General features: G+C 43.0%; 1 pseudogene; it reads left to right on the top strand.

Moving 5' to 3' along the window:
* LOC137347996 (histone H2B 1/2-like) overlaps positions 1-20,877 on the top strand; it is a 46,221-nt pseudogene extending 25,344 nt beyond the window's left edge.
* The last annotated feature ends 6,596 nt before the right edge of the window (positions 20,878-27,473 follow it).

Below are 27,473 nucleotides of genomic sequence, written 5' to 3'. Positions count from 1 at the left end.
GCAATGGATAGAAAATTGGTTGGTGGACAGGAAACAAAGAGTCAGGATAAATGGGTCTTTTTCCAAATGGCAGGCAGTGACTAGTGGGGTACCGCAGGGATCGGTGCTAGGACCCCAGATATTCACAATATACATTAATGATTTAGATGAGGGAACGGAATGTAATATCTCCAAATCTACAGACGACACAAAACTGGGTGGGAGGGTGAGTTGTGAGGAGGACGCAGAGAGGCTTCAGGGTGATTTGGACAAGTTCAGTGAGTGGGCTAATGCATGGTAGATGCAGTATAATGTGGATAAATGTGCAGTTATCCACTTTGGTAGCAAAAACAGGAAGGCATATTATTATCTGAACAGCTATAAACTGAGAGAGGGGAATATGCAGTGAGACCCGGGTTTTCTCGTACACAAGTCGCTGAAGGTAAGCATGCAGGTGCAACAGGCAGTAAAAAAGGCAAATGGTATGTTGGCCTTCATAGTGAGAGAATTCGAGTGCAGGAGCAGGGATGTCTTGCTACAATTATACAGGGCCTTGGTGAGGCCACACCGGAATATTGTGTGCAGTTTTGGTCTCCTTATCTGAGGAAGGATGTTCTTGCAATAGAGGGAGTGCAGCGAAGGTTTACCAGACTGATTCCTGGGATGGTAGGACTGACGCATGAGGAGAGATTGAGTCGGTTAGGATTATATTCGCTGGAGTTCAGAATAGTGAGGGGGGATCTCAGAAACCTATAAAATTCTAACAGGATTTGACAGGGTAGATGCAGGAAGTGGGGGAGTCCAGAACCAGGGGTCATGGAATTCGCTACCACAGAAAGCAGTTGAGACCAAAACATTGTAAGTTTTCAAGAAGGAGTTAGATATAGCTCTTGGGTCTAAAGGGATCAAAGGATATGGGGGGAAAGCGGGAACAGGCTACTGAGTTGGCTGATCAGCCATGATCATAATGAATAGCAGAGCAGGCTCAAAGGGCCGAATGGCCTACTCCTGCTTCTATTTTCTATGTTTCTATGGATTGAACTCATTCTCCAGTATTGAATATGTAGTTGCTTCAGTGCTGAATGAGTAGTGCATTGCTGGAGCAGCTGACATGCACATGAGGCATTGAAGTGAGGCTCAACTGCCAGCTCAGGCGGATGTAAAGGACGCAAAGTTATTTTATTGAAGCGAAGCAGAAAGTTCTCTCCACGTCCTGGCTAACATTCATCTTTCAACCAACAACACTAAAAGCAGGTTAACTGATCTTTCCTGTCATTGCTACTTATAGGACCTTGTTGTGCGCAAATTACGTATGTAACTACACTTCAAAATTAATTAATTGGCCATGAAACACTGAGACTTCCTGAGGATGTGAAAAGTGCTATGTAAATGCAAGTTCTTACCATAGTGCTCTTTAAATTCACATCTAGAATGAAACGATCCCTAACAACCCTGGGAATCTATTTTATATGGGTGAGTAGATGAATCTACTCAGTACCTTGCTCTATGGCAGCGAGGCCTGGACAACGTATGTCAGCCAAGAGCGACGTCTCAATTCATTCCATCTTCGCTGCCTCCGGAGAATACTTGGCATCAGGTGGCAGGACCGTATCTCCAACACAGAAGTCCTCGAGGCGGCCAACATCCCCAGCTTGTACACACTATTGAGTCAGCGGCGCTTGAGATGGCTTGGCCATGTGAGCCGCATGGAAGATGGCAGGATCCCCAAAGACACATTGTACAGCGAGCTCGCCACTGGTATCAGACCCACCGGCCGTCCACGTCTCCGCTTTAAAGACGTCTGCAAACGCGACATGAAATCCTGTGACATTGATCACAAGTCGTGGCAGTCAGTTGCCAGCGTCCGCCAGAGCTGGTGTACAGCCATAAAGGTGGGGCTAAAGTGTGGCGAGTCAGAGACTTAGCAGTTGGCAGGAAAAAAGACAGAGGCACAAGGGGAGAGCCAACTGTGCAACAGCCCCGACAAACAAATTTCTCTGCAGCACCTGTGGAAGAGCCTGTCACTCTAGAATTGGCCTTTATAGCCACTCCAGGCGCTGCTTCACAAACCACTGACCACCTCCAGGCACGTATCCATTGTCTCTCGAGATAAGGAGGCCAAAGAAGAAGAAGATGAATTAACGATACGCCAGCAAAAAAGCTGTGAAAAGCTGACATGAACATGATCCCATTTTTCCTATAAAGAAATCCTACTGGATGACTTGACTAGACACTATATAGGTAGGGCTCCAGTATAATCTCTTTTCCTACTACATAACTCCCACTTTACCCTACTTTCTCTGATTTTAATGTTTCTCTGTAAATCAACTCCACATTTTTCTTAAAACATGGATTCCTCAATAAAACTGAAAGCACCATGACTGTATATTTTAGGATACCGTTGCTATATCTCTGCCTGTGATTTGTTGTTACAGATGGCTTGGTAAAAACTGCCACATTTGTTACACTTGCAGTACTTCATTCATAAAATTAAGCTAATTTGCACAAGTAATATTTTGTTTGCGTTATATGAATTACTGTGTGGTTTTGAAAACTTGGCAGAAAATTTTTTTTTAAATATGAAAAAAAGTATTTTCAACTCTGTTGGACACCAGTGTGCTTAACATATGACTGGGAGGAGGTTTAAAGGGGTAAATTTTTCACACGAAGAATAGTGGGTATCTGGAATGAGCTGCCAGAGGAGGTGGTGGATTCAGGAACAGTAGCAGCATTTAAGAGGCATCTGGACAGGCACTTGAATGAGCAATGCATAGAGGGATATGAAATTAATGCAGGCAGGTGGGATTAGTATAGATAGGCATTATGGTCGGCATGGACGCAGTGGACTGAAGGGCCTGTTTCTATGCTGTACGACTCTATGACTATTACTGTAAATACTGTATTATATACTTATAAACACTGTTATAAATACCTTATTAATTAGAAAAGCATTGAGTAGAGATGTGTCAGATCAATGCTTTCAGTGATCAGTGCACATGATGTAGTCATTAGAAACACATTGAGACTGAGAAATTCTTTGATACTTGGGGCAATCTAAGAGCTCACACAGCTCAGACCTGGAACGTTCTCCCAGTTGCCTGTCACTCACGCTTATTCTGAATGGATGAATTCAGTTCATTTTGAGTAGGGCTACCAAAGGAATATTGTGAGAGAGTGGCTTGCTCTCCATATTGCCACCTTTGAACTGGACCTCTTTCCAGCCAAGAAGAATTCTCAATTTACCCCTGCTTCCAACAGGAGAAGGATGTAAAATTGCAAGCAGCCAAAAAAGGAGAGGCAATCTAAAGAGGAACATAAAAATAAAGTGCATTTTTGGCCTGAAACTGAGAGGGTAACTTTAGTTTTGAACTTCAATCTCTACATGGATATATCAGGAAGTTCAGCTGATGCCTCAAGTTTTGTCCAGCCATTCATTGTATGACAATAAATTCAATATTAGAATCTGCATACAGATTGCAAGCACTCAGAATCTACACAAGCATTCAGAATCTACACAAGCATGCACGGACTTTTAAACCACACGTACAAAAAAGATTCTTAAGGTCTGAAATTACTGACCTGATTTATGAAAGCAATGAGTCCTCAAACAGGGGACATCTTTCATGTCCGCTGTGCCTTACGGAGGTGGATGAAGTGTACATTGCTAATAGTGAGGCAAGCAATTCATGAAGCATGAAACTATGCTTCTCAAGGGGTTATGTTTGAAATACTCCTAACAATTTGAGTCATAAAGTATTCATTATGCTTCAGCATCATTCTATCCTTACTGCAGGTTCTCGCATACAGAAGGCAATTGACAGTTCCTGTACTGGGCAGATAGTCTTTTGACCGCATGTAGATTATAATCACGATCAAAAACCTAGTAAGTAAACACTCAATATGCAGCAGAGATTTTCAGAACTTCATATACTCTGGGAAACAGTCATTAGTTATAGTGAAGAATGATAATTCCACTTTTTCTAAACTGGAGTGGATTGAACTCTCCGGTAATAAGCCACATAGGACTATTAGATGGATGAAGGAGCAAACTGTTGAGTCTGGACCAAACAGCCCGTGGTAAAACTACTGTTCCTTCCTTCAGCTTAAAAGCAGCATTCACTGATAAAGAGCGTAAAAGAGATTGACCGCTGATATGTTCATTTTTGGCACACTTCATTCAAATTCAGTTATACCTGGATTTGTTTTCATCTCTGTAAATCATCAAAGCCATATGATCAGGATTTCCACCAGAGTAATAACTCATTTGTTCTGTTACTGCTGCTTTAGCTTTGGTATGAATACAAGATATCTAAACAGTAAAACTGAAGCAGACAAGAGTCCTATTTGTAAAAGTCTAAATATACAAGCAAAAAAGGACACCAGTGCTATGATGCACCATCACTTCGGCTTCCTGGGTTTCATAGTCATTTAAACTATGCAAACAGAAAACATTTTCCTTATGGAACAAAGCTATAAATGGTAACTATATAGTCTATAGAAAGTTTAGATTTAGGCCGAGTTCAACAGGACGCAATATCCTTCCTTCCCACTGTTTCAATATTCTATTCCTTACAAAGATCCCATTTCCTCCACTCAATAACTAAATGTGATTATTGCTCCACTACACACTTCATACACAGGCAACAACCTGAATTAGATAACTGTTCGTTCCACCAGGCACTACGTAAAGGAAAAAAAAGTTTCCACTGTAAAAGTTATTGTGACAGCATGCTTAAGAGTGTCAGCCTTGCCTCAGTAGTAGCAGTTACACTTTCAACTCCGAGTCAGAAGACCATGGGCTGGTATTTAATATTGAGACTGTAGCCCCGTCCACCTGCTGGAAGAAAGCCAAGACCGAGCCCGCCTCTACCAGCCTTGGAAGCCACGCTGATATTTTGCGTGACTCAGGCACTTAAGAGTCTACAGTCGTGGTTTCCACCCTTGAGGCAGGATGACCAATCAGAGGGCCAGCAGTTCTTCAGTCCCAACAGCAGCACCAGGAGCGGTGGTCACTGCTAGGACTGCACCCAGCAGGAGCAGGAACATGGACATCAGCCTTGGAAAAGGTAATCGGGGTCGGACCTCGCCAGGGACAATAGGCTAGGCCCCAGTGGTGGGAAGGGTGGGTGGTCAGAATGTAGGGAGGGGCCCTTGATTTCAGCAGGGGCAGACCTTCGTGGAGCACAAGGTGCCCAAACAGAAGGCACAGTCCCCCAGCCCACATGGAGGCTGCCAGATATTACTGGGTGGCCTCATTAGGTGCCGAAGTGTCCATCTGCCACTGGTAAAATACCAGTGGTGGCAGGAAGAGGCTCATAAGTGGCCATTTAAGGACCTCAATTGTCTAAGGGCGGGTCGGCCACCTGCCACTTTCCCCCAGGGGTGGGTATGCAATGCATACAGGCCTTCCCATTGAATTGTATGCATGCCCACCCGCTCCCACCACCCCCCCCCCCCCCCCACCCCCGGGCTTCCATGCCTGCTTTTGGGGCGATGTAAAATTCCGGCCAAGGATTCAATAACATACAGGAATCCTATCACTTGATAAAATTGCACAGCACTCTCAAACTGCTACTATCCACAAGAAAAGAAAGATGATGTTTGCTTGAGAAAAACAGCATTCAGTCATTTGCTTTATACATCCAGGTACTGAGGATTGACCATTGTGGGCAAAGTCACCAGTGACACTTTGGAATGACCTGCAGGCACATATGTTAGGACTTGTAACTTTCACAGTCACCACAGTGCTGTGTCCACAGATGAATTTGGCTGCAGTTAAAAACCCAGTTGGACCTCACTCAATGAGGTGTAACTTTCTCAAGGGTTTTCACAGTGAGACTAAAAGTGTAAGAGTGGAAGCTCTCATCAGTTCAATGATTTCTAATTGATTGCATTCTGGTGATACCTCAACAGCGCAACCTCTGGAGAAGCATAGAATCACTGACATCAACCTTTGGATTTCCACATTTAACTGCGCATGTGCGGACTCCAGAAGTTGCTGTCAGTTTCAGAAGAGTAACGACAGTGAACACTGACAGTTCCTCCATCATTTCCACTGACAGCTTCACTGTCATTACTATCACAATGAAATTGTGACAAAAATGGCACTGGCCCAACAGTTGGCTCAAGGGTACCTTAAGAGCTTACTGACAAAAAAAAGCCAAAATAAAAAAGGTTAATAAATGAGGTGTAAATTCTCTTTGCAGCCTTCAGGCAGGACTCTTTAAAGGAACTTCCATCAATGCTCAGACCCTAGTAACCCTAGACGCCCATTTGCTGTGCGCAGATTAATGCAAATAACCCAGCAAGAATGACATTAATACATCTCAGAGGTGTCACTTTCAAATGAAATGATCAAACTGATAGATACTAACGATGTTTGAAGAAAATACTAGCAGAAAAAAGCATGGAACTATACATGTGTTTAGAAGTGGTGCTATCAAATATAATGCAATAATTATTGCTCATGTCTTTCTTTTTGCTTTTGTTTTCAGGGGATTATTGAACGTAAAATTCAAGGCCTTAATACATAGTACACAATCGCACAAGAACACACCAGAATCTAAACATAATAGCCTGAATTTTGCAATATAGTAACAGTGAGGCTATCAGTAGCCCAGAATCCAGAAATTGCTGTCTGATTTTCCTTGCGCCTTCACAAGCTTTGCTACATTAGTACTCGCTGATAGCTTGGACATTAAATACATGAAAGGAGCAAAGTTGTGGTACTTACCCACTAAGCGCACTGGAAAAGGTTAGTGTTGGTTCATTCATGTGCAAGTGAAATTTTAATGGTGTGTTGCCTTTTATGCTAAACAACCTCTTTGGCCCTGAAAAATTATTTTTACAAGTGTGGAGCCTTGTTCCTTCAGGATTTAATTATTGTTGCAGATTTAAAAAAGTAATTCCTTTTACTTCTTTCTGTTCCATTTATTTCTCTCTCTCACAATCCCATCTTTCTTTCCTTCTTTTTATTTCGCATTCTGGACATGATTTTACATTGAATTAAATATGCCAATTTATACTTCCTGGTCTGGACTTTGCAGGCCAAACTTTTAAATGCCGACAGGATCGGGACTGGGTGTGGATGCAATTTTAAAATCACAGACCCTGAGGGCATCTCTGGATCCTGATGCCTCTAGGACAGAATACAATTTTTAACGTGAGAATAGTACAGAGGGAGTGGGGAATCCGCTTGCCTCCAATTAACAGCCCATTAAGCTCCTCGAGGACCTTGTTTTTTATTTTTTTTTATTAGAGATACAGCACTGAAACAGGCCCTTCGGTCCACCGAGTCTGTGCCGACCATTAACCACCCATTTATACTAATCCTATACTAATTCCATATTCTTATCACATCCCCACCTGTCCCTATATTTCCCTACCACCTACCTATACTAGGGGCAATTTATAATGGCCAATTAACCTATCAACCTGCAAGTCTTTGGCATGTTGCAGGAAACCGGAGCACCCGGAGGAAACCCACGCAGCCACAGGGAGAACTTGCAAACTCCACACAGGGAGTACCCAGAATTGAACCTGGGTCGCTGGAGCTGTGAGGCTGCGGTGCTAACCACTGCGCCACTGTGCCGGGGAGCCAGGGGGATCAGGACTCAAATTTTCAATTTGGATTCCGGTGAACTTGAACAGTCTGGTGCACATTAGTGCATAGCTGGTGAAGGAAAACTATTTTTCTGAAGGTTAAAAATTATGGGGCCCTCAGGGATCTTGTGCCGGATCATGTGCATTAACTTTGATTTGGATGTTTGCACATTATCTTATTCTTTTATGCTGCTGGCCCTCTAAGGAGCTGCCTGCTCTCAGCAAAGCAGTGGCAGGCCCCATCATAATTGTCGTCTGCCTTGGCTGCTCTTGTTCTGTCGGCAGCTCCTGCCTCCCGGAGATGCTTGGTACCACTAACTGGGCGCTGAGCTCACCTCTTGCTCAGTTTTTTAAATTCATTCATGGGATGTGGGCGCCTCTGGCTGGGCCAGCATTTATTGTCCATCCCTAATTGCCCTTGAGAAGGTGCCTTCTTGAACCGCTGCAGTCCATGTGGGGTAGGTACACCCACAGTACCGTTACGAAGGGAGTTCCAGGATTTTGACCCAATGACAGTGAAGGAACCGCGATAAAATTCCAAGTCAGGATAGTGTTTGGCTTGGAGTGGAGCCATGGGGTGGTGTTCCCATGCATCTGCCGCCCTTATCCTTCTAGGTGGTGGAGGTCGTGGGTTTGGAAGGAGCTGTCTCAGGAGCCTTGGTGCGTTGCCAATTCAGGTATTAACATCTCAAAATAGCATCGCATGAGCAATGCAGTTGAGGTGCGGGGTTGGGACCCAGAAATTATCCAGGCGCCGGATTCTCTACCCCATTTTGAAAATCCAACCCTACGTGTCTGAGTGATAATTCTTCAACCTGATTGGTTGAAGATATATGCTGTTGCTTGCTGTTCTCACAAATGCCTCAGATCCCCTGGAGAAGGCGCCACACTGAAAATCATCTCGAAGTACTGTAAGGTGCCACTCAAAAGCCTATGAAAAATCTGTGGGGCAGCTGTAGATGTGATGAACGAGTGCCATTCCTTCACCACTGACGGAAAATTCTGGGCTATTTGAGGCAAGTAAAAATGACTATCTGCATGCTGTTTCTCTACGAACCTAACCAAATAATTTATTTTCTCTCAACTCTCCCAAACAAATGTTCACTGTAATAAAATGAAATATTTCTAATCATACAAGAAAATGTAATACCTTACTTTTAAAAATAGTTGAGCCATTCATTTAAAACTTTCTCTGAAGTTGCAGAGATTCATAAATTAATTGAACAAACAAGCAGATTTTCTATTGATCCGACAAGCAATTCTGCTATCTTTACAAAATATTCTGATACCAAGGATTCAAATGAAAAAAGCACAAATAAATCAGAGTAACCATTTGAATTCTTTGCCAAATGCAGATTACACTTTTAAAACAATGGTTGCCACTGAACAGTGACATCAGTACCACCAGCCAATAAACTCACTGAAAGGACTGCCACATCCCTCAAAATAGTCATCTGCACAAATCACAAATGAAAGTAAAATTCTGACAATCCTGCCAAGATGCCCACAGCTCCAAATCTCTGCTACCAACAGCAGCCTTCACTGATACAGCACTGGTATTTGAACTCATCTGACAATCACGCAATATGCAATTTTTTAAACTGCCACTCAATCCAGCCAAATTGCTAAAGCATTCTTGAAATGTTGACGCTGCATAAAAGCCCCGAGATGCCTTCTCTCTATTCTCTTCTTTATTGTTAATAGAAAATAGGGGCATTCTATACATCCAATGGAAGTCACACTCAGGGTTCAAGATAGGGTGACAACATTATAGCCCAAGATATAACTGCAGAGAAGGATTACTGGTGTTGAGATGAGGGATGTCAGCGTTAGAGAAAGGAACATCTGGTATCAGATAGTCACTGGTGGAGTGTAGGACAGGTCAAAGTACAATATGATTCTCTTTTCACTTTCGCATTAAGTGCCTGAACACCAAGTGACAAACAGCATCCTGCTACAACAGTGCAATGCTTTTCTTTTCTCCGATCAGCATCGTCGTGGATTCCCTGAGTAAGAATGGCATGTTAGTGCTGAATTGTGAATAATTTAACACTCTGGACTCACTGGACTTCGGAGACTCATTTCAGTTAAAATTATTACACCTGGCATAGAAATGAAACTTTAAGTTGAATTTCAACCATAAGTTACAGAATTGAAAGAACAGCATGCTAAATCACTGCAGAACCCAAGATAATGTATGTCTTTAGCCATTCTTAATGATAACTATCTGGAATGTATATAATAGAAATGTCAAAAGTTATTCATTAGACATCAAAATATTATGCCAATATCTACTAAGTCTACTCATGAATAACTTGCAGCTCTGTCCCATAATGACAGTACTGTATTTTCTATCCTTACTTGCAATGTAAGGTAGTGACAGAGTGAACCCAAAGTAAGGAGGAGGAATTAAGCTGAAGTGACTCCAAAGGTTTGTGCTAAACACTATTCTTCAGAGACAGGCAAAGAGCCCCTGGTTGAGACATGTGGTACAGTTCCATCTAAATCAATCTAATTTAATCCAATCTAAAGCACATTAGAAATCACTTAAAATACAAATGAAAATGAGTTTAATCTTTTGTCTGTGAGAGGGAGTAAGAGAAAGAGACCGAGAGAGAGAGAATGTGCGTTCGTCAGTGTGTATATTTGGTCTAGACTTGCACTTCGCACAGAATAAATGTTCATCCTTTCTCATGATCTTTATCACAATTAGCATCAGGCTTGCATACTTTAATCAACATTTAAAAATTGCTTCACATATTGAGAATTAATGTATATGTTCATTTTTGAGCAAAGTTCACTTTGGCCTTCCTCCACTAAACAAGACATTTCAGATTATCTTGAAATTCTAGCCTGGATTTACGTTCATTCCTTCTTCTCATTACAAGGGCTGAAAATGTGTGTTTTGTTTTCCCTTGTGGCCTTACACTGAATAACTTTTGCAGGATGTATTAACTATCCATTTGAAACATTGTTGCCCAATACACTAGCCACATGTGGCTAATTGAGAATCCAGATGTGGTTCATTGCATTTCTGATTCATAAATATAAAATGAGTAATAAATATCACCATTGGGCATGGGATTTCAATACTTAGATTTGCCTGGTGTACCATGTGCATTTGTTGGTAAAATGCTACGGTGAAAACCAGAGTGTGTGAGCATTTTTTGATCATTGTTAATGCTTTATATCTTTGATTACTGAACAGTGATCGATGTTTGTAAATATTCAGATGTGAAGTACATTTATCCGTATCATGTTAGTGTGTGTACATTTGCTACTAAAACAGCATGTGGCTAAAATGGTGGCAATTTCTAATGGGCAATTACTAATGCTATTTTCTTCTTAAACCATAATCATATTTCTATCAAATATGGGACAAGACAGTTCTTCAATCTCTTTCTGTCTTGACATTGCTGATGTATCAAAAATATTGCTCTGAGGGGAAAGAATACATCAATCTTTGATGCATTTTCATAATACCGAGCTGTCTTGTACTAACTTCATTAGTGTTTTAACTCCTGCTCATTTTGGCTCCAAAAGAAATAACAAATTGTTTTTTTTAAGCTGTTTATTGAGTGGCCAGCTGCAGTCCCTCTAAGGACACTGCTTAGGCTGCTCAATGCCAAAACACATGGGCAGAACACGTGCGACACATGCTCCACTCATATGTCGCTTGAAATTGCAGTCGAAGCCCCAGCCACATCATAGAACTTTGATTTCCATAGCAAAGAAACCCACTGCCAGGTAAGCACTCCAGTAGTCCATGGGAAGACCCCTTAGATGGCAATTGAAGGATTGTCCGTGTTAACAGAACAGTAAGTCTACGAACCACCTTGTTAACTTCAATTCTGACGAGTTAAAATAGTCTTCATTGTCTGGGCTCACAGATTGAGGGGGGGGGGGGGGGGGGTAAGGGGGGAGAATAGTCACTTGAATGAAGCACTAGCATGCGTCATTACCTGCAGGCGAAAAATAGTTTTATTTCTTCCCGACCCAAGCTGCCATATGTGCCATGCACAATTACCCAAGCAAAAGAGTGAACAGGTGACATGCTCCCATGTGTTTGCTAATCATGTTCTTTAAGGACTTGCACCAAAGTATTCCAGCTAACTTGTTCTCAAATGTTATTTCTCCTTTCGTGCAAACATCCTTTACTCTGCAGTTTGCCTTCCCCTGAAAGTTTCATTGACCTGAAGGGAATCATGATTATTTTCAAATGCATTACATAATCACATTGCACAGGAATTTCAACACAGAAACAGGCCATTTTGTCCATCTAGTCCATGTTGATCTTTATCTTCCACACAGGATGTGGTCCTAATCCCACATCCCAGCTCTGCTTCTCTATCTGATCACTCTCTCCTCTTTCAGCCATCACCTAACTTATCTGTTTATAAATGCTGGCATGCTCTCTCCTTCAATCATTGACTCCAGTAGAGTAATTCACGTATAAAAATAATTCTCTCTTTTAAGTGTTTGGCATTCAATCTGTATATTAAACCCATGTCACCTTAACTTTGATCAGCCTCAGGTATAGTAGGATTGAAAAGCAAACCATCACATTTTCCACAATCTAACAAAAGTATTAGTAATTCCTAAATTAGCCTCACTTTCAAAGCACATCCACCCCAAACCAAACTCATTGGCACACTGGTACCATCCAACCATCCAGCCTAAATTACACATCACCCAGTTACCTCAAGTGATCTAATACATGGTTCAAAAGGTTTAGCTATACTGAGTAGCAGTCCACAGCTAACAGAGCTGATACAGAGACCCCACTTTAGTCTGATTCATGCACAGTCCCTCTCCCACAAACTCAGATTAGCTTGAATGATAGAGCACTTAACGCGACTTATTCAATTGATACGTAAGCCTTTCCTTTAAAGTATTTTAATACAATGTGACAAAAGGGGAATTATGACATTTATGCCTTGAAGGCATATGAAATATTTAAGTCATGTGCCATGGTATTTGCAATACAATTTAAACTAATCCAAGAAAATGGCAAACCATCATTCACATAGACACATTCACGTTGATAGTTTTTAATGAATATGAATGTAGAAAAATTCAAGCTCCCATTAAAACAATGATCAGCTATAAAAGCATTATAAAGCACTTCATTTGACGAAGGGCTGAAATTAGATTTATTGCAAGATGTTTGACAACATTCTATCTGTTGTCTACTAGGTGTTAATTAAATCCCTATTTAAAATCATAACAGCTGTTTGTGGGTCCCGTATGAATAGAAATCTAAAGTCTGATGTAAATGACTATTTTTATGGCCAGAGGTAAGAGCTAAACAATGTTGCAAAATTAAATGATCCATCTAAACTATTCAGCCACAGGATTTTGAACTGTCTTTATCACTCAGCACTTATTCCCATCATATATGATCCTAGTAGGACAACTCAATGCATAAACATGATTTGGGGATCAAATATTTCATAGTACTCTAAGCTGTCATTGCAAAGCACACCCATCACTGTACGTCTAATGCACAGTTAATCTTATACTAACAACCTGCACGAAGAAAATGTTTGTAAAATTAATAGATTCAGCTGGAGCAATGAATGAATTGCACTGCAAATACAACCAAAAAAAGATAATTCATAAGTAGTTTCTACAAATCTTGATCCAAACATTCGGGTGAGATTTTAACTCATTCTAAACCCATCCACTTGCACATTGTTAAAATTGGGCCGAAGATTCATTCCTCAGCAAACCAATTCTGACTTCTACTTATAGCCCTGTATCTCCATCTGCCTTCAAATATTAATCCACTGTTCCGTGAAAAAACACAATGAGTTTTCCCTCAACCACTCCTTGTGGCAAATACATCGTTCTGTATTCACCAATGTTTATGCCATATATATGGGTTTACCAGCAATGTTTTGCAGGTCTCAAATGTTACTGGCTAGAACTATCATTTTTCACCGTCTCAGTACATGTACCGACCCCACCCACTGCCTGATTTATTCAGTTGTCTTCTGGCCACTCCATGGCCGGAATTTTACAGGGCCTTTGGGGATGGGTTCAGAGACGGGGAAGCTGGCAAAATGGCGTGGGACGGCATGCCATTTTAGTTCTAGCCAGTAACCTCAGAGACAAAGAACAAAGAACAGTACAGCACAGGAACAGGCCATTCAGCCCTCCAAGCCTGCACCGATCTTGATGCCTGCCTAAACTAAAACCTTCTGCACTTCCGGGGACTGTATCCCTCTATTCCCATCCTATTCATGTATTTGCCAAGATGCCTCTTAAACGTCACTATTGTACCTGCTTCCACCACCTCCCCCGGCAGCAAGTTCCAGGCACTCATCACCCTCTGTGTAAAGAACTTGCCTCGCACATCCCCTCTAAACTTTGCCCCTCGCACTTTAAACCTATGTCCCCTAGTAACTGACTCTTCCACCCTGGGAAAAAGCTTCTGACTATCCACTCTGTCCATGCCGCTCATAACTTTGTAAACCTCTATCATGTCACCCCTCCACCTCCGTCGTTCCAGTAAAAACAATCCGGGTTTATCCAACCTCTCCTCATAGCTAATGCCCTCCAGACCAGGCAACATCCTGGTAAACCTCCTCTGTACCCTCTCCAAAGCCTCCACGTCCTTCTGGTTGTGTGGTGACCAGAATTGCACGCAATATTCTAAGTGTGTCCTAACTAAAGTTCTGTACAACTGCAGCATGACTTGCCAATTTTTATACTCTATGCCCCGACCGATGAAGGCAAGCATGATGTATGCCTTCTTGACTACCTTATCCACCTGCATTGCCACTTTTAGCGACCTGTGGACCTGTACGCCCAGATATCTCTGCCTGTCAATACTCCTAAGGGTTCTGCCATTTAATGTATACTTCCCACCTGCATTAGACCTTCCAAAATGCATTACCTCACATTTGTCAGGATTAAACTCCATCTGCCATTTCTCCGCCCAAGTCTCCAACCAATCTATACCCTGCTGTATCCTCTGACAATCTTCATCACTATCCACAACTCCACCAACCTTTGTGTCATCTGCAAACTTACTAATCAGACCAGCTACATTTTCCTTCAAATCATTTATATATACTACAAAGAGCAAAGGTCCCAGCACTGATCCCTGTGGAACACCACTAGTCACATCCCTCCATTCAGAAAAGCACCCTTCCACTGCTACCCCCTGTCTTCTATGACAGAGCCAGTTCTGTATCCATCTTGCCAGCTCACCTCTGATCCCGTGTGACTTCACCTTTTGTACCAGTCTGCCATGAGGGACCTTGTCAAAGGCTTTACTAAAGTCCATATAGATAACATCCACTGCCCTTCCTTCATCAATCATCTTCGTCACTTACTCAAAAAAATCAATCAAATTAGTGAGACACGACCTCCCCTTCACAAAACCATGCTGCCTCTTGTTAATAAGTTCGTTTGTTTCCAAATGGGAGTAAATCCTGTCCCGAAGAATCCTCTCTAATAATTTCCCTACCACTGACGTAAGGCTCACCGGCCTATAATTTCCTGGATTATTCTTGAACAATTAACAACATTGGCTATTCTCCAGTCCTCTGGGACCTCACCTGTAGCCAATGAGGATGCAAAGATTTCTGTCAAGGCCCCAGCAATTTCTTCCCTTGCCTCCCTCAGTATTCTGGGGTGGATCCCATCAGGCCCTGGGGACTTATCTACCTTAATGCTTTGCAAGACACCCAACACCTCCTCCTTTTTGATAATGAGATGACTGAGACTATCTACACTCCCTTCCCTAGGCTCATCATCCACCAAGTCCTTCTCTTTGGTGAATACTGATGCAAAGTACTCATTTAGTACCTCGTGCATTTCCTTTGGATCCACACACAGATTCCCTTCTCTGTCCTCGAGTGGGCCAACCTTTTCCCAAGTTACCCTCTTGCTCTTTATATACGTATAAAAAGCTTTGGGATTTTCCTTAATCCTGTTTGCCAATGACATTTCATGACCCCTTTTAGCCCTCCTGACTCCTTGCTTAAGTTCCTTCCTACTGTCTTTATATTCCTCCAGGGATTCGTCTGTTCCTAGCCTTCCAGCCCTTACGAATGCTTCCTTTTTCTTTTTGACTAGGCTCACAATATCCCACGTTATCCAAGGTTCTTGAAACTTGCCAAACTTATCTTTCTTCCTCACAGGAACATGCCAGTCCTGGATTCTAATCAACTGACATTTGAAAGACTCCCACATGTCAGATGTTGATTTACCCTCAAACAGCCGCCCCCAATCTAAATTCTTCAGTTCCTGCCTAATATTGTTATAATTAGTCTTCCCCCAATTTAGCACCTTCACCCGAGGACTACTCTTATCCTTATCCGCAAGTACCTTAAAACTTATGGAATTATGGTCACTGTTCCCGAAATGCTCCCCTACTGAAACTTCGACCACCTGGCCGGGCTCATTCCCCAATACCAGGTCCAGTACGGCCCCTTCCCTAGTTGGACTATCTACATATTGTTTCAAGAAGCCCTCCTGGATGCTCCTTACAAATTCTGCCCCATCCAAGCCCCTAGCACTAAGTGAGTCCCAGTCAATATAGGGGAAGTTAAAATCACCCACCACTACAACCTGCAAAACATTGTTAAACCCACACATATGGTATAGAAATTGGTGAACACAGAACAATGTAGGTGTCAGATGGCCCACCCATCTGAAGCCCAATTGAGCCACTTAAATGAAGGAGGCTCCGGTGTCAATGCAAAACCCCTGCAGCAACAGCGCCCCTGCCTTCACTGACACCAACCCCCACCCGGCTACCGCTGCAGCCTGCCTAACTGGCGCCGGCATCCCCAGACCTCACCTACCTGGTTGTGAGGGTGCAGCGATGCGCCCTTGTCCTCCAGGTGCAGCCCCAGCAGTGGCCACTGCTCCCGCTTGGGGGTAGGTCACCGTCTTAATAGGATGGCAGGCCCAGTGGCAGCCACTCAATTGGCTGCTGCCCGTAAAATGCAGCCCCAGGTCCCGCCGCCTGCCGAAACAGGGTCACTTCCCTGCCCTCCCTACCCACTGCGAGACCCCTGTCGGCTCCAAAAGATCTGGGCCAATGTGCCTCTTTTCAATGTTTCTCTGTCTTTCTCATGGCCTGTCCCTCACCAGTGTTTCTTTCAACTGGCTCTCTTTCTGCCACACTGCTTTCCGTTGCAGCTTTTCTCCTACAGACTCCCTGATGTGAACTGTGAAACATCTGATAGCCTCAGGGAAACTGACCAAAGAATGAGAGAAGCAGGGGAGTTTACAACACAGAAGAGTGTAATTGGCCCATACTGTACCCGGCAGGAAGATCTCTGATAGTCTCGCACTACTCAGGGATACGATCGCCTATGTACGGGACAGGAGGGTGGACACCTGCCTCATCAGCCTGGACCAGGAGAAGGCTTTTGACAGGATATCGCACACCTACATGATGGACGTGCTTTCCAAAATGGGGTTTGGGGAGGGAATCTGCAATTGGATCAAACTGCTCTACACAAACATCAGTAGCGCAGTCTCAATCAACGGGTGGGAATCGGAAAGTTTCCCGATCATATCTGGAGTCAGACAGGTCTGTCCTCTCTCCCCGGTCTTGTTTGTTTGCTGTATTGAACCCTTTGCTGAGTCTATTAGGAAGGATGCGAGCATAAGAGAGGTGACAATCCCAGGCAGCGGAGGCACTCAGGTTAAAACCTCCCTGTACATGGATGACGTCGCCGTCTTCTGCTCGGATCCGCTGTCCGTGCGCAGACTGATGAGCATCTGCGACCAGTTCGAACTGGCCTCGGGAGCCAAAGTTAACCACGGCAAGAGCAAGGCCATGTTCTTTGGGAACTGGGCTGACCAATCCTTTGTCCCCTTCACCGTCAGGTCAGATTACCTGAAGGCGCTGGGGATATGGTTCGGAAGGGCCGGGGCGTGCACCAAAACCTGGGAGGAGCGAGTAGCCAAGGTACGACAAAAGTTGGGCATGTGGGGGCAGCGATCTCTCTCCATTGTGGGTAAGAACCTGGTTATCAGGTGCGGAGGAACTCACGTTGTTGCTCTACGTGGCGCAGGTCTGGCCCATACCCCACTCCTGCGCTGTGGCAGTCACCCGAGCCATTTTCCGCTTCATCTGGGGATCTAAAATGGACCGGGTCCAGAGGGACACAATGTTCAAATCTCTGGACAAGGGCGGGAAAAATGTACCCAACGTGGCCCTCATCCTGATGACCACCTTCGTGTGCGGCTGCATCAAGCTGTGTGTAGATCTCCAGTACGTAAACTCCAAGTGTCACTACGTGCTGAGGTTCTATCTGTCCCCGGTGTTACGAAGGATGGGCCTGGTCACATTGCCGCGGAACGCTCCATGCAGTTGGGCCGTGCCGTACCACCTATCCTTCGTGGAGCAGTTTCTGCGGGAAAACACCTTTGACCACCGGTCCATCAGGCAGTGGTCTGCACGGAATGTCAAGGCCCTACGGTAAAAGGAGACGGTGGATCCTGTCGGATGGTTCCCCGAGCAGACCGCCAAAGTCATTTGGCGGAATGCCTCATCACCAAAACTTTCAAACAAGCACCAAAACGTAGCTTGGCTGGCGGTGAGAAGGGCCCTCCCCGTCAGATCCTTCATGCACACCCGAAGTCTCGCCCCCTCCGCACAATGCCCCCGCGGTGGCTGTGGTGGGGAAGAGACGGTCGCCCACTTCCTCATGGAATGTGTCTTCGCAAAGCAGGTGTGGAAAGAGATGCAGTGGTTTTTGTCGAGGTTCATCCCAAGCAGCTCTGTAACACAGGAGTCTGTGCTCTACGGGCTGTTCCCAGGGACGCACACCGAGACAAACATCAACTGCTGCTGGAGGACTATCAATTCGGTGAAAGACGCCCTTTGGTCTGCCCGAAACTTGCTGGTCTTCCAGCGCAAAGAGTTCTCCACCACCGAATGTTGCAGACTGGCACATTCCAAGGTCCAGGACTACGTGCTGAGGGACGCACTAAAGCTTGGGGTAGCCGCAGCAAAGGCTCAATGGGGAAAGACCACAGTGCCCCCACCAAGCTGAACTGAGGGGCTGGATCCATGGGAAACCCCTCGAACTGTATCGTTAATATTTTCATTTGCTGTAAATGTAAAACTGTAATTGGCATGACAATTGTGAAATGGAAGGGTTGTGAAGAAACTCATGATAGTATTGAAGGAAACTGATCTTCCTTGCAATGTTTGTATTTTTTGGTGCTGTTTGAAACTGTTTGGCAATGTAATTTTTACAGATTTTTATGAATAAAGTATATTTTGGAAATTAAAAAAAAGTAATTGGCCCATCATGTCTCTGCCAGGTTTTGCTTAAGCATTGCAAAACCAATCAGCCCTGCTCTCTCCTTATAGCCCCAAATCTCCATCTGCCTTCAAGTGCTAATCCAGTGTTCCCTTAAAAGATGCAATGGCTTTTGCCTCAACTATTCCTTGTGGCAAAGCATTCCATGCTACCACCTATAAAGAACCACAACATCACTAGCATCCGAATTATAATCAGTGCCCCATCTGTGCTGCACAGAGGAATCTAAATAAAATAGGCATTAAATAAATTTAATACATTTACAAAACATAAACATCAGGGCAGAGGAAGAATCTTTTCCATGTTATGCTAAATCATTCCCTACATCCTGCTGCTTATGCTGATTTTAAGGAGTCCTTGAATGCCCTTATGCATGTTACGGATACACTCCAAATCACACAATAATAGTTAGTCCTAAAGGATTGCAAACAGCATTGGTATACTTGCAAGAATTGATAAAAATTGATATATTTGAAGACCCAACAATTATAGTAATGTAAGGACACTCACAGAGGTGTTCAGTACATTCAGTTCAGTGCTGATACTACAGGTGGATGCTAACAAACAATGCATAAATAGTGAAATCACAGATGTTTTATGATGGTGGGCCCAGCTCTGGAATTGGAGCCAATGGACGTCTGTAAATTTTTTGTTCATGCTGCAAGTACAAACAAAAGTCTTGTGGATCCTCAGAGTGACGTAAAATACCTCACAGCCAATGAATTAACCTAGAAATGTAGTTACTGTTGTCGGTAATGTAAACACAGCAGCAATTTGCACACAGGAAGGCCTCAACAAATGATAAATGAGATGAAGGACCAGGTAATAGGTGTTGCCCAAGGAACAAATATTGGTCAAGGCACCAGAAGCACCTTCTTCTTCAAATAGTGCGATGGGATCTTTCACACCCGTTTGAACAAACAGGCCATTTCTTGGTTTATCCTTTCTGCCAAAAGACAGTGGCTGGGAATCTCTTCAAGTTATAGTTATAGCAAGGCAAAATTCCCACCCACCCCACAAAATTTGCACCAATTCTGATTCCTTTCCCTGGGTCCAAGTTCATCAGAAATGCACAACAGTCTCCCAGCAGGATTCCTGCTACCTAGAGGGAATCCGCTAGCGTGAAGGACAGAATGTTGGCGTGAATACCGCTGAAGTATCAGCAGACCCAGTGAGAGACAGGAAAAGGACCCAAGTGCCCAAAGATGATGCCCAATTGAAAGCCTTGGCTGAGACTGGGATCTTTAGCAGATGCGTTATCAGGCTAGTCTACAAGGCCCTCGCTCTCCATGGGAGCACTGCAGGAGTGGTTGTTGCCACCTACCATTACTTTCCACTTGGCAGCCCCAGGAATCAATACAGGTGGATGGGAGGGAAATCTGCTAGGTCCCATTTCCCTCTCCATCATTACCATGAGGCAGGCAGTGAAGAAGAGGTGGTCTCAGCTAGGGTGAGATGGGGAAATAAAGGTTGGGAAGTGAGATGGTGGTAATCCTCACCACTCAAATTTGTGTGTCCCATTAGGTGAACCTCTTGGTACCTTCCCCAATATTAAGATCCCACAGATGTTCCCCGGCATTGTACCAAAGTAACTAGTCTCCTGTGTCTGAAATTGAGTTTGAAGACGGTTGAGGAAAAGAAGAAAGCAGCTCCTAAGAAGGGCGCCGAGAAAGCTGTGAGTAAAGCAGCAGCAAAGGGCGGCAAGAAGTGTAGAAAGTCGAGGAAGGAGAGTTACTCCATCCACATCTACAAAGTGATGTAGCAGGTTCACCCCAACACCGACATCTCCTCCAAGGCCATGAGCATCATGAACTCGCTTGTGAACGATATTTTCAAGCGCATCGTGGGTGAAGCTTCCCGCCTGGCCCATTACAACAAGCACAGCACCATCAGCTCCCGGGAGATCCAGACCACCGTGGGCCTGCCCAGGGAGCTGGCCAAACACACCATGTTGGAAGGGACAAAGGCAGTAACCAAGTATACCAGCTCCAAGTAAAACTGCACAATCCTTACCACCCACATTAGATCTCTGCTACAATCACACCCAATTTCAGGTGGGATTGCCAAGGGGAATTCTGGCTGGTGCCTCGACCAGAACACACTTAAGCACAGCTGAGATTATGTCCCAAAGTCCTGGAGCATAGCTGGATGGCAACTTGTTGATTCAAGGACAACAGTGCTAGCAATGAGGCAAATAAAGAATGTTGCAGCTTACACTAGGTCAGAAAACAGGAAATATAGTGAGAATCACTATAGATTAAAGTAACTCGGCAGATGGCAATGTAATGATGTCTTAGAAAATGTGGTGTTATCTGAAAGCAGTGGTACATTAATGGTTCTGTAATTGTCATGGTTTTGAGTGTGCAGTCTTTCAATTTACCTACTTTAGGTCTGTTTATTGTTCACTGAGGGAACATTTACTGAGGCACATGGTTGAACGAGGAATGAGTGTTCCATTTTAACTATTCAGCATGTACTATCGTGTCCACATAAGGAACAAAATCAGTTCTGCAAAAACCATTGCTAATGGTGTTACTTTATAGGCAGAACGATGCAACCTATTGTGTAAATTATACTATTGTGTGCTTAAATTAATAACTACGAATCAAAAAATCCATCAGTTGCTTTCTGTTTCTGCATGCAACAGATGGTGCCCTTCAGCGTGCCAAGAGATAAGTGAATAAAGCTATTACCAAATTGTCTTTACTTCGGACTGGTGGCATGGACAGACTGTATACCACCATGTTGTCACATTGCCCAATGCTTCATGCATTTCACTTTTATCCATCTATATATGTAAAACCTCCAGGACTGTACCCACTGTGCTGAACAGATACAATAGTCTTGATCATATGTTATTGATATTGTAGAATGATACCTGCATTTATACAGCACCTTGTACACAAACATCTCACAGGGCAACTTACAATGAATTACTTTTGGATATGCAGTTACTGTTTGTATGGATACAAACAAAACAGCTATTCTGCGCCAATAAGTCCTACAAACAAACGTGAGATGAATGACCAGCCTGTTTTGCGATGATTTTGTTTGCAGGGGAAATGCTGGCTAGAACACCTAGAGAACTCCTTGCTTTTTCTCCGATACAAAACCAAGTGCTATGGAATTTTAAACAGCCACCTGAACAGCTGGTACAGGCAGTCACACTTCCATTCAACATCTCATCCAAAAAAATACATTGCTGTGTTGATTTTGTGTTCAAAATAATACAGTGCAGAACAGTAAGGGATATTCTACATTTTCAAATACAGCATAGACCTGAAGTGTATTCTCTTGCCTCAGAAGAGTCTATGAACATCATAATGTTTGAATGGTTGCAATAAAGTGGAAGTAAAAGTTAGTAAAATTGGTTTGCATCATGCAAAGCATCTGCTGAGAACAGCTAATAACTTCGGATTCAGAAAGGTGACACGGAATGATTATACAATTCTTATTTTTGACTAATACAAGTGAAACTTACAAAATCTTTCATATATTTTGAATTATAACATAGGCTTGCAAACATATGTCTGAAATATATTATCTTGAGAGAAACAAACCTTCTACTGCCACTTCTTCTGACCTCTTGAGCATGGCAGCATTTTGTTTATTTTCTAAAACTGCTGGCAAAATTAGCAAACATTTAACACGTTCACTTAACATTCCGCTGTCTGTTACTGAAAGGAAATGGGTTAACACCTACATTAAGGTAGTACCTGTGTTTTAATTAAGTTAACCATATGTTTGTAAATGTCAGCTACAGTAATTTCTAGACCTAAATCATTTTAGCAAATTGTGAGCATGAAGGAGCAGGGGGTTGGTTGAAGAATCTTTTGAGAGCAATTATATTGACTGTTATAAATTATTAAAAGTTAAATTTTAATTTTAGCTTAGTTGACTCACTCCTACCTTGAAGGTACTGAAATGCCACAAACAGATCTGTCAATCATTATCATCCTACTAATTGGGATAGTGGGGAATGTCCTTACTATAGGTGTGCCAGCAAGTTATGCCACTACATGTCAACTGATTGTCAAAATTAAAATCCCAGTATACTTTAATCAGCTCTCTGACCTACTATTCTGACATCAAATGCTCATTATAATCAAAATTGCCCGATTGATGGGTTTAGATTGTGACAGCAAACCTCAAGGCGAGTGATTTTTCTTTCTTATTGACAACAGGACATACTTGGTTTTCAACATAACTAACAGTCTATTAACCAATTCGCATTCTCAGAAATCATTTGTTTCAGAACTATATAACTGCCTGATTTTTGAGAGTAGGCCGTTAAGTACAATTTTTTTTTTTTAAGAGATACAGCACTGAAACAGGCCCTTCGGCCCACCAAGTCTGTGCCGACCATCAACCACCCATTTTATACTAATCCTACACTAATCCCATATTCCTACCACATCCCCACCTGTCCCTATATTTCCCTACCACTTACCTATACTAGGGGCAATTTATAATGGCCAATTTACCTATCAACCTGCAAGTCTTTGGCATGTGGGAGGAAACCGGAGCACCCGGAGGAAACCCACACAGACACAGGGAGAACTTGCAAACTCCACACAGGCAGTACCCAGAATTGAACCCGGGTCGCTGGAGCTGTGAGGCTGCGGTGCTAACCACTGCGCCACTGTATGTGAACTAGTAAAATAACAAACAGTAGATGATCGAATACTCCAATTTCTCGAGATTCGCTGTGTTGTGAAGGGCGAGTGTCTTTGCTGTATCCTCAAGTGAAAGGAATCTTACTCTATCCCTTCGTTAAATCTTAGGATTCTTAGTGGGGAAAAAAGGAGAAGGGATCATCTCTGATGTGGAATGTAACTTTGGTTATCTTCAGAAACAGGATCTAGTGAAAATTCAAAATTATTGAAGCGGATAGAAACTACACCATTTAAATATTCTGGAGCAAAAGACCTCAAAATATTCATGCTTGCTGCCCAGATTTTGTAAATACCGCCGCCCCACAAGAGTCCTGAGATCCATTGGCGCCATTCCCCATTTCAAGAGAAATGAGAACCTGCGCCCACTGGTTCTGTTAATACTGGACTGACTGGCCAATGGGAAGTGTCCATGTGATCTCCCTCCTCCCAATTCCCCTCTCTTCCTCTGCTCAGTAACTCACTTTAATGCCCTGATTGAGATTGGAATATTCAGAGCAAAGCATCCAGAGAGAGCTCCCTGAACAAACTTTTGTCTTTTTGTTCTTAAGACTTCAAAAATACCTACCAATGATAAAAACAATAAATTAAAACTGAAAAGAAATTATATCCAGTTTTTTTTCAGGAAAACAAATTCCACTTCATGCATTGTGATAACTGACACACCCACTGGCATTAAAAAGCACTGAGTTAAAATTGGGGGTTCAGGTCAGTTCAACTCCAGGTCTAAAAAGTCAATAGCTCAAAGTTAGTGCATCATAGAAGTGCACCAGTTATTTTCATGATGATATAAATGTCATTAAAAACGATCTCTAATTATCACAACTGATCCCAACATTAACTCGCGAAGGCAAACTGGCAAAGGGCGAAAACAAACTATCAAAGGACCGACGTCCTTTTCAATTTTAGAGCAAGGTCAGGATTAGAAAAGGATGCTTTTGTTAATGGGGTAAAAAGATGCCCCTTTTGCACTAACTGCTTCACTAACAGAGGAGATAAAAAAACAAGTCTCACGTTTTTGGTTGCTTCGCTTTGAAATGCCGATGACATCGCCGACCAGACCCCGAGGCTTCGATGATTTGAACCAATTTAAGAAACTATTTAACGAAATGCCATTTCCCTGCATTGAAACTTTTGAGCACAGGAAAAGCGAGTGGCACAAACAGCAGATTTACATCGCCTCCGCTAAAATGAAACTGCGTTCATTCAGAATAAAATCCAATGTTCCCAAGCTCATTTTTCTTTTTTTTAAAAAAAGCCTAGATTGTACATCATGCAAAATGCATTTAAAAATACAACGAGGTCGGCAACAGCAACACAAGTTTACCTCTGAAGGATGCTGAGGGGTTTACTCATTTTGTCATCAAATGTTTGACAAGAGACTCTTAATGTTTGCAAATGATTCCAGAGCATAAAAAGTAGGGGGGAGAAAAACTTCCCTTAAAATAGGGTGGGAAAGCATCATTTCCACACGCTTTGTCCCATACCTGAATCTTCCTGGAGCTCTAAAGCTTCGTTCCCTTCAAAGGGGATTCACACGCTCAATATTGTCTGGCAGGCATTTGGGTTTTTTTTATTGGAAAGAATAGTTTTAGAAATATGTGACTATTCCCCTCATCTAAAATCCTTCCCCCCCCCCCCAGATGTATAAATGTGTGCATAGAAAAAGTCATCCTACCTCCTGTGTTTATCCCGAGCTCTATCTCCTTCGCTGCCTCTAACATTCTCTCAATCCAGACTGAACAGCAGAGCCCCGGAGCGTGTGCATGCGCAAGCGCGTGAGCGAGGGGGGAGAGGGCGCGCGCCCCCTGCCATGCGCGGGCGGGAATGTCGGGGGAGCGCGCAGGCGCGCCACCCTGCGCGCGGTTGCCGGGGACAGTGGTGGGAGGGCGCGTGGAACCTGTAACCACTGGCAGCTCATGCAAGAGGAGCATCATCATTATCACTATCTCTCAGGCAGATGTCTCTATATTTCATAGAGGGAGGGAGAGAGGAAAAAAATACTCCAGTGCCATCAATATGCAGCCGACCGCAACAGTGCATCATTCTCAATTAGAGCGGCGTGTCTTTCAGTCTTGCACCAGGAATCCCCCCCCCCCCCCCCCCCCCACGACCGTGCACACCCAACAAACTGCACCCTCATAGCCAGCCAGTACCAGCATAGCAGGCACAGGAGCTGGACCACTCACTGCTTGCACCAGCAAAAATATATATATTTTTTGCATGCTAAATTTAACGTGGTATTCTCATGGCACAAACTGAACTGTTCATTATATAAGTACATATGCTCCTTTTCCCATCTCATATATCTTTTTTAAATTGCAGGCTCACTGTGCCAACTTACAAAATCGTACGGGAGGATTCAGATATTTGAGCATCTGCAGTCACTGGCTCTTCAGTCCTCAATGTACCGTTGCATTTTTTTTTCATGAAACCTGAAAATCATATGTGTAAAGTAAATGATTTTCTATAAATTACTATTGTAACACATCAGTGCGCACATACCATTGACTTAGAATGGGAGTGAGAGACAGCAGTAAAATTGAATCTTTCCCTCAGTCACAATCAAGTAATGATACTGGCTGCTTTCCTAACAAAAGATTCTATTTATGGCTATATTATCAAAATTTTATAAAAAAGTAAAACTCTAATCAGGGTGTATGTTTAATAAAAAGTACAGTTGTTATGGAATTTCAGGCAGAAAACCATACAATGCAATAATGTTGAGAACAGAGTCAGTTTGGTTTAGAAGTAGTACTCTGTCCTCCGATTGTGGGATGCCTGGTGTACCAACAGAGCAGAACTTACGGTTAGCCAACACCCCGGGTATTTTTCTCTCTGTGTTTGGGCAGGTGATACCAAAAACATAAATATCTGCCAGGGCTTGAAAGTTGAAGATGAGGAAAGATTGGATTGGCCAGGGTTGTTTTCCTCAGAACTGAGGAGGCTGAGGGGTGACTTAATTGAGGTATACAAAATTATAAGGGGCCTAGATAGAGTAGACAGGAAGGACCTGCTTCCCCTAGCAGAGAGGTCAATTACCAAGGGGCACAGATTTAAGGTGGAAGGATTAGTTAGGAAAAACTTTTTCACCCAGAGAGTAGTGGGTGTCTGGAATTCACTGCCCAGATCGGTGGTGGAGACAGAAACCCGCAACTCATTTAAAAGGTACCTGGACCTGAAGTGCTGTAACCTGCAAGGCTACGGACCAGGTGCTGGAAGATGGGATTAGACCGGGTGACTTTTTTTTCAGCTGGCGTGGATACGATGGGCTGAATGGCCTCTTTCTGTGCCATAACTTTTCTATAATTTTATGGTTCTATCTGGAAGGAGATGCTCTCCACACTGGAAAATTTGAGAAGGATCTAAAATAACAGGTTGTAATGTCTTCACATGCTATAGTCATGAAAACACTTGAAACTTCTAACATATCATATAGAGGCAGCTTTCTTTTGCTTATTGAACAATACAACAGTGAATGGCTTTCCCAAAGCTGTCATGCTGTATACTTTGCACTATTAATTAAACAAAAGTTTATAAATTGCATATCAAAAAAGAATGAATTAAAAATATTCTCTACTACATGCAAAAAAGAGCTTGAATTTCCAGAGCATCTTTAATATTCTCAGGACGTTCCTATCTTCTTTAAATAACTTTTGAAATACAGTAAGATAATGAGCTGAATGACCAGTTAATCTGCTTGTAGTGGTGCTGGTTCAGGATGAAAGTTAGCCAGAACTCCTTGGTGTTCCTCACGAACACTATGGAATCCTAATGCAAAAGCAAAATACTGCATATGTTGCAATTCTGAAATAAAAACAAAAAAAATTCTGGAAATACTCAACAGGTCTGGCAGCATCGATGGGGAGAGAAACAGAGTTAACTGTTCAGGTCAATAAGTTTACATCAGAACCAGCTA

The sequence above is a fragment of the Heterodontus francisci genome, chromosome 33 (assembly GCF_036365525.1).
Source record: "Heterodontus francisci isolate sHetFra1 chromosome 33, sHetFra1.hap1, whole genome shotgun sequence".
NCBI classification, from domain to species: Eukaryota; Metazoa; Chordata; class Chondrichthyes; order Heterodontiformes; family Heterodontidae; genus Heterodontus; species Heterodontus francisci.
This window is presented reverse-complemented; position numbering and strand designations above follow the sequence as displayed.